The sequence below is a fragment of the Triticum dicoccoides genome, chromosome 7B (assembly GCF_002162155.2).
Source record: "Triticum dicoccoides isolate Atlit2015 ecotype Zavitan chromosome 7B, WEW_v2.0, whole genome shotgun sequence".
Lineage (NCBI taxonomy): Eukaryota > Viridiplantae > Streptophyta > Magnoliopsida > Poales > Poaceae > Triticum > Triticum dicoccoides.
This window is the reverse complement of record NC_041393.1, coordinates 48,373,858-48,383,005: the sequence shown is the minus strand read 5'-3', so window position 1 is coordinate 48,383,005 and position 9,148 is coordinate 48,373,858. Positions and strand designations below refer to the sequence as shown.

The 9,148-nt window shown below is 45.6% G+C and overlaps 1 pseudogene; it reads right to left on the bottom strand.

The window, feature by feature from the left end:
• Positions 1–6,841: 6,841 nt before the first annotated feature.
• LOC119337852 lies at positions 6,842–8,708 on the bottom strand (annotated as a pseudogene).
• Between the last annotated feature and the right edge of the window lie 440 nt (positions 8,709–9,148).

Sequence of the window (9,148 nt, the reverse complement as noted above, 5' to 3'; positions counted from 1 at the left end):
CATCAACATCTTCACCAGCACCATCTCCTCTCAAACCCTAGTTCATCTCTTGTATCCAATCTTTGTACCAAAACCTCAGATTGGTACCTGTGGGTTGCTAGTAGTGTTGATTACTCCTTGTAGTTGATGCTAGTTGGTTTATTTGGTGGAAGATCATATGTTCAGATCCTTAATGCATATCAATACCCCTCTGATTATGAACATGAATATGATTTGTGAGTAGTACGTTTGTTCCTGAGGACATGGGAGAAGTCTTGCTATAAGTAGTCATGTGAATTTGGTATTCGTTCGATATTTTGATAAGATGTATGTTGTCTATCCTCTGGTGGTGTTATGTGAACGTCGACTACATGACACTTCACCATTGTTTAGGCCTAGAGGAAGGCATTGGGAAGTAATAAGTAGATGATGGGTTACTACAATGACAGAAGCTTAAACCCTAGTTTATGCGTTGCTTCATAAGGGGCTGATTTGGATCCACATGTTTCATGCTATGGTTAGGTTTACCTTAATGCTTCTTTTGTAGTTGTGGATGCTTGCAATAGGGGTTAATCATAAGTGGGATGCTTGTCCAAGAAAGGGCAGTACCCAAGCACCGGTCCACCCACATATCAAATTATCAAAGTAACGAACGCGAATCATATGAACGTGATGAAAACTAGCTTGACAATAATTCCCATGTGTCCTCGGGAGCGCTTTTCTCATATAAGAACTTGTCCAGGCTTGTCCTTTGCTACAAAAAGGATTGGGCCACCTTGCTGCACTTTATTTACTTTCATTGCTTCTTACTCGTTACAAATTATCTTATCACAAAACTATTTGTTACTTACAATTTCAGTGCTTGCAGAGAATACCTTACTGAAAAACGCTTGTCATTTCCTTCTGCTCCTCGTTGGGTTCGACAGTCTTACTTATCAAATGGACTATGATAGATCCCCTACACTTGTGGGTCATCAAACGGCCGCAGTGAAACGCCGGCTCGTACTCCATCGGCTGCTCACAATACGGCACCGGCGACCTAGCAGCAGCGCCTCTCCGTCGAATCCCTCTACCGCGTGAACAGGCAGAACCAGTCGAGGACGATGACATAGCCCGGCCGCCAGGAATCGCCGCCCTCGCTCGCTCGTGTTACTCTGAATCGAGGTGGCCCGCCTTTGTCTCTCTCGCCCTGGAACCCTAGAGAGATTCCCCACCAGCGCCCGCTATTAAAAAGAAAGCTATCCCGACACAGCTGGCATTACTAATTCGCAATCCCCCTCGCGAACGATGACACGTCAGCAAATCCTGGCCTAAACGAGCTTAAGAGCGAAAAAAATCCGGGATCAGAGAGTTCAGGGTATGGACTTCCGGGATTTCGAGGTCAGGGTTCATTTGCGACTGCACCAACAACGACAGGGTTCATTTCAGACTTCACTCCAGCTTCTAGTAATCTTTAAAATCCCCTAAAATTCGTTCAACAACTTGCCTAACTACACATTTTCATACGCTTTTGTGAGTTCAACATGCGCGCGGTCAAATGACTGTTTTCTCTTCGTACGTGGCACCCCCATGAGCCAACGGGCTAGCAAGCTTCCTTTATATATGGGTGGGTCCTACCTGACAAGCTAAGATTCCTTATCCTCCCTTTTTTTGCATCCCCCCCCCATTTTATTTGCATGCCATCTTTCTTCATCACATTGACAAAAGGGGCCCATACAGATTGAGAGATAGCATGCCCGCTGCCATGTGACATACAGAGAGATAGCAGTTGACAAAGAGTGTGATGTCCAAATTTATGCAAATGAATCAAAATGTGTGCTCATGTATGTTTTCCTATCATTTTTATGTGGTTCTCAAGATCATGTTTGATATTGTTATCATGGTGCAGGATTATCTATCCTGGCTGTAATTAACTCAAATAGAAAAGACTTGCTCGCAGAAGAGAAAGAAGGACAAAAGGCTTTCCTCTGACTGACCTTGTCGGAAACCCAACCGTGAGAGCATCTCTAGCAGACCCCTTAAACTGATCAAACCCGTGAAGAACATAGGTGTTTACAGTTTTGGTCGAGAAAACGGCCCCTAGAAGATCCCATAAAACTCTTTCGGCCTTTAAATTTTTAAAGAGCACTGAAAATCCATCCGCGAGAAGCGTATATGTACAGTTTCGAAGGCAGTATACAGTTCAGCCGGTAAACCGGTCAAACCTCATTGGAGCAGACGCACCGCCGCGGAACTGGCTGAAATCTACCCGAAACTCACTGGAATTAGATTCCAAAAATGCTGATAAACTCAGTAGCGAATTCATTAGTCCTGAGTGATTTCTTGTGAGCCATTTTAGCACATCCTTTATGTCCTCTAGTTAGAAAGTTGTAGTCAACTTTTCTACAACTCTCCACGAATAGTCTTAGGATTCTCACCATCCAAAGGAATACTAGAGACCTTTGGTTTACTAAATAGGTTTTTTGTACAGATTAGTAATGTAATCAATTAGCTTTTTTGTCCCTCAATTCTCCTTTCATCCTGATCTAGTGACTTGTTCTTATTTTTCCTACGTCTATGATTAGCTTTGGCATGTAAATATTTCGTGTTCTCTTTTCGTTCAATAATTTCCCTATTTTTTGCTCTTTGTTTCCATTTCCACTCTTCTAGTTTCATAATTCTATTCAGTTGAGCTCTCAAATCTTTATGCTCTTTTCTCATATAAGCAATTCAACCATAAACGTCACAATGTTTATCAATATGATCCGATTTAACAAGAATGTATTTTTAAAAATATTTTGTGCCATACATTCATATTTCTATTCTATCCTTTCAGCTTAGCTCTAAGTTTCCTAAATCTACATGCCACTTCTCAGTGTTTTAGCCTCTGTAAGTATTAGTCAGCTAAATATCAATGACTATCTTTTGAATTCCATTGCTTAGAAACCAGAAATTTTCAAATCTAAAGTTGGGTAAGTCTTAGGCACATCACCAGAGTGTAGAAACAAATAAGTGTCATCAGATTTCTCTCGAACTATGGCAACAACTTCAGTTAAAGGATAACTTTCTTCCCAAGCTGGGCAACACCATATTATGTCCAACTTTTCAAAATTAGGGTTTTCAAATTATTCCCCCAAATAAATTGTCTTCCATTAAGATCTAGCTCCCTAAGTCCAACTTGTTCAAGAATTGCATTGAACAAAAAAAAATCCAATGCCTAGATGTACCTGGTTTATTTTTATCTGATCATTTCCTAATTATAATAAAATCACTTGCAGCTAGTGAATGACTCATGCAATCACGCAAAAGTTTCAGCCAAAATCTGTCTTTCCTATTAGGATGGGCTTCTCCATAAACTAGAACTAAATTCCAAATAAATTTATCTTTAACATCTTATACGGTCATTTTGATATAGCAATCCCCATCCTCTTGGGAAATAACATATAGTTAATACACAATAATAGGCCACTAGATTACCCCCTAGCGGGAGGAGTGTGATACCAATGGAAATCTCTGCGGGCACATAAGTTCTGCAAATTAGTCCTAGAATATGCATGTCTCATTGTTTCAAGAGAGCCAAGGAAATCTACTTTCTTATCCATAACCATTTCCCTCGAAAATCTCTTTTAGTATCTACTAAAAAACCTCTCATATTCCCAAAAAATACCTCTCATGGTCACACTAATACTCTTTTACTTTTTTTCTTGAAACAATGACAAACCAAACATGTCTTCCCCCATAATTCTGGGGTGACTTGTTTTTATTTTTTTCTCCTCCCATTAGGGAAGTGTTTTTGGATATGATCCCATTCATCATCCACAAGATTGGACTTACCACTTCCTTCATCAGAAAGCATTCCTCCTATATCATGTTCGCCAGTCCCAATAATTTTGTCTCTGTCAATTTTAGTAGGAGAAATGCCATGTTGAAGATTAGCTTGCTTAACTAAATGAAGCCTACTTTATTCAACAGATTTTATAAGAATCAAATTTGAGCTAATCATATTTCTAGTATTCCCCAAGTTCACACCAATTTGTTGTGTCAGATTACCCAATATTTTCATTAGAGGAGTTAATTGCTTTAGGGATAAGGGGATTACCATAATCATGTTTCCATCAGCTTTCTCCTTAGGCAGATCTTCTATTTTGCGGTCTTCCTAATGGAAGTTTCCCTTTGTAATGGCTATGGAAACAACTGTAGCTTTCAATATTTCGATGATATGATGTTAAGTATAAACCCTAATAAAGTTCTTCGGGTAAACAATGTCTTGGAGAAAGTTCATCGATCCAGGGGAGAGATGTTGCCAACTTATGTAGGCCATTCACCAAATATCCAAGAAAATGAGGAACTCAAAACGAAAAGGGCAAGAGGTAGGATTCACATGACAAACTTCTTCAAATGATGTTTGGTCCGTGACAATACAAGAGGACTACAAGCTCCTAGCGGTAACGCAATGGGGCCAAACAACCACTCCAACAAATTTCTCATCCCACCATTTATCCTAACAAAATTAGAGTGCACTCTAAAATAATACACATGCCTTTACATTTGCAAACTGGGTGACAATTTTTTATTTTGCACTCTATCGACACAGGATATTTGGCGCCAATGTCGCTACGGTCCACCAAAACATTGTTTCAGAGCACCCCCGGCTATCGGATCAGTGTCATATGGCATTACACACCATCGAGGAATCGTTCCTCCTCTCGAAGTACCTCGCCTCTAGTCATAGAGCTTATACCGACTGCCCCCCGGCTGCATCCATCATGCATTGACCGATTGTAGTCAACTAGTCATCCTGTAGCCACGTCTAGCCGTCCGCTCAAGCTCATCCGCCATCGTGCCACCCTGCTAAGCTACAGCCACTTTCTCTGGCCACGCTACCTGAACGGTGCTCCTTCTCGGCCAAAGATGACTCTGCCGCCTACGAGGTCTCTTACGAGTTGTCTAATTGTATGATTGCTTTGAATTTGTGCAAATTAGTTGTGTATTTTTGTTTACAGCCATGTAGATGACATTGGAATTTGATTCCATTCATTTAAATGACCTCGATTAATACGATAACCTCGATGAGCTTGATGGTAGTGGAGTTAATTGAGGCCCAGCTTTTTACCAGATTCTCCCAGAATCTAACCCCTACCCAGATTCTTTCAGAATCTTTGAGCCCCATTTGTTTTACAATCCTATCTAGTTAGGGTCTAATTAGTTAGGATTGTAAAACAAAAGGGGGTCAAAGATTATAGGAGAAGCTAGGGAGGAGCAGATTCTGGGAAGAATCCTGCAAAAGAACTGGGTCTGATTCTTCGTCATCCTTATATGACTTGGATATTGAATTTCTCAAAAATGAAGATGAAGTTGACGACGAGGAAGAGAATATATTGAATTTCTTGATCTGAAAAGTTTTTGAATTGTGTTGTGTTCAAAATTAAAACTTTAATTATGTTGATGCAAAATAGAAAATGAAATGCAGTTTATATGCACATACATATAAGAAATGGAAGAGGTTAAATTAAAAATCATAATTTTAGGAATCTAAGTTTTCATTCTTGCTCTACAACATTTAAAAAGTTATAAAGGGCTTTGAAAATGAGTTTTAAAGGGACACTGGATTTGCAAAAAGAAAGCACAATAGCATAGGGCAAGGACCGGACAAAATTGGGAGGGTGTTTCCGTGATGTCCTTGTGGGTAAGGATGGCAATTTTACCCACGGGTACAGGTACCCACGGGTACCGTACCCGCATGGGCAGGGTATGGGCACATTTTTATACCCATGGATAGTACCCATACCCTACCCGTTAAGTCATGGGTAGGGTATGGGTATAGCCTTGTACCTGCGGGTATACCCATACCCTGCCCGTTTGTGAACTAATATTAAGTTGTCATCATTTAGTCATTAATTTGCCATGTGACTCGTCTACTTCTATTGATTTAAGAGTATGTTGTGATTTCTAAATTTTGATATTGGTCATTTTCTCATCTACATGTTATTGAGCTGAGATAATTGATTTTTTTTGTCAAATGTGCTATCAATGAGCATAAATTTGTGAACAACTTGTGTACTACTTGTTCTAGCCATTGGGTACCCAATGGGTACGGGTACCCATCGGGTATGGGTATGGGTAAAGATTCATACCCATGGGTACGGGTATGGGTAGAATTTTGTATCCACTGACTATACGGGTATGGGTATGGTATTGCTCTACCCTGCCCATACCCTACCCATTGCCATCCTTACTTGTGGGTGTGCGCCATTTGACTAAAATGTTTCCCAAAATCATCTCAAAATGCCGGCTGAGTCTCTTCCGTAGATGCTGATAAGGATGGGGTATGTGTTTATGTGTTTATTGGGGTGAGTGTGCATGATGTGTATGCGAGGTACGCAAACTTACAGAACCCCGATAACGCCCAAACGTTCGGGATTTGATCATTGACAAACCGTATGTTTTCAATAACAGTTTTACTGACGAGAAGATATCAAATTTAGTTGACAAGCATGGTAAATTCGTGCTCGATTTATTTTTTTTTTGTCGAAGAATGCCGAGCGTGTCAACTAAACCCGCCATCCTCGCGTCACTAAAATTGTCACGAAATGTTCGATTTGCCATGGTCAAATTCCGAACATTCAGAATTTACCATTTCCAATCTTATAACATCGCAAATAACGAACATTACATGCACCAACAAACGAACCTCCCTAGTCAATTGTCACGTGAAGCTTGGAACAAGAAAATCACCTAGCAAACGGGTGCACGGTGTTGTAGTATCTCACAAAACTTCAGCTACAAAAGTAAGCGATGTCCAGATAGAGGAACAGAGCGCATAGAGTGGATCAGGGTAAAGATTTGTTTCAAATTCCGAAAAAAACGATAACCGGGCAAGGCATCAGGCGGCACGACCAGCCGGAGCGTGATGACCTCGCCAGCGCTTGTATCCCTCCAGCGCCTCCTCCGCGCGCTGCCTCACCTGCTCCTCGGAGGCCAGGAGCTGCTGCACCGCTGCCGCCTTGGCGCTCTCCAGCTCCGTCTCCACCGCGGCGAGCTTGGCCTTCGCCTTCACCAGCTCCGTCTCCGCGGCGCGCTTCGCCGCGGTCAGCTCGGCCTTGGCCTGCACCAACTCTGCCTCCGCTGATCGCTTCGCCGCGGTCAGCTCGGCCTTCGTCTTCACCACCTCCTCCCAAGCCGCAGCGCGCTCGGCCTTCGTCTTGGCCGCCTCCGCCCGAGCCGCAGCGAGCTCGGTTTTCGTCTTCACCACCTCCGCGTCCACCGCTCGCTTTACCGCGGCGAGCTCGGCTTTGGTCTTCTCCAGCTCTGCTCCCGCCGCGGCGAGATTGGACCCAGCCTTCTCCCGCTCGGCGTCCGCCGCCCGCTTTGCCGTGGCGAGCTCCTTCTTCGCCCCCTCCAGCTGCTCCCGCAGAGCCGCGGCGTCGCGCACCATGGCCACTAGCTTCTCCTCCAGCTCGATCACGTAGTTCGCGGCCTGAACACAAACAGTATGATCGACTGGACTCCGGACCGGACAAGCACCTGCCGATGGAACAATATCCCATTGTATTCTTGCAATACCTGCCGAATCGCTGCGTCGTCGGTAGGCTCGTTCGCGGCGAACGCGCGCTCCAGCGGCTGCCCGACGGCACACGGCAGAAGATCCCGTGCAGCCTCCCAGTCCGTGGTGCGTCCGTCGTGCCTGCTGGGCACACTGGACAGCACTGAAAGAGGCAGAACCTCTTCCCTGCCGTTGGCCTCCTCCCAGGTCCTCTTCTTCGCCGACGCCGACGCTTGCGCGGCCACCTTCTCCGCCGGCATAGTCTTCATCATGTCTTGGACGGAGGGATCCATACCTAAATAGCAGTAGCACACAACACCAAGTCTGCAACTTTAGGGCTCGATGAAACAGGGGAATCAGAGGGTTTTCGATGTTCAGACTTCAGATACCTTTGGAACAGTGAGTTGAAGTCGGCGGCGGCGGCGGCGGGGATGCTGTGGTTATCACGGCGGCACTGACGGCGGGGTTGCTGTTGCAGAGACGACGGCGCCGCCCTGAGCACCTAGCAGGCGCCACCATAAGCACTTATCAGCTTCACCGCCGATTTGTTTTCCTCAGCGGTGAGCCTCAGGTTACTGAAGGAGCTCTTGGGCGGCTCGCCCCACTCCACGGCGCAATGCCACGGCTCCGGTGACGAGAGGAAGAAGAAGTAGTGTCTCCAGCGCAGGATGGATTTGCAACCCCCGTTCGGCAACCCCGTGAAGACCAAGCTGGAGCTGCCCCGCTTGGATTGGAAAAAGTACCACCCTTTCTCGTGCTTTTGATCCATGATGGACAGGTGGAAGAAGCGCAGGAACACCGCGAGCGACGGAGGGACGCCGGCGGACTTGCAGAGCACGAGGAAGCCCGCCATGAAGCGCCACCCGTTGGGCGTGAGCTGCGCCGGCGCGATGCCGAAGTGGGCGAGGACGTCGCGGAAGAAGCCGCGCAGCGGGACGCGCATCCCGGCCTCCAGCGCGCGTGCGTACACGCAGATGGCCCCCGGCGGCGGCCTAGAGTTCGCGCGCAGGTCGCCGGTGGGGCGCGCGGTGAACTCCTTCGGCACGCCGTACTGCTCGCAGAGCGCGTCGACCTCCTCCTGGGTGCGCAGGAGCGAGGCGAAGCCCTCGGCGCCCGTGGCCCTGGTTTCCTTGCCAGCGTTGCCGGCGAGGTGTTGGGCTGCGGTGACGGCGCCGTGTTCCGGGTTGACGGAGGAGCAGGAAGGCATGGTGCTCCTCCTGCCAGCCGGGGGGGACGCCTCCTTCCCTGCCCCTTTCGGCATCTTGGACTCTCTTTTGCACTTTCGGACTTGAGGGCTCTTTGGGCCTCGTTGGTTGGTAGAGCTGTTTTGTTTTTCCTGTTCTCCCTTTTTATTTGCTTCTCGCCGCTAGTTTCTTCATATTCATTCTAAAAAAAAGTTTCTTCATATTCTAGACATCTGTGTGAAAGTTCTACTCCCCCTCTACAGAAATATAAGAACGTTAGTACTGACCTGATCATTCTTATATTTTTTTACGGAAGGAGTACCTCACAATTCAAGTTCTAATTAAGGGGAACAATAAGAAACGAGAATCTGCCCTAGCTGCTACAATTGAGTACTTCCTTGGTTCTAAAATGTTTGACACTATCATATTTTGACACCATGATGATATCAAAAATGGTCTTACA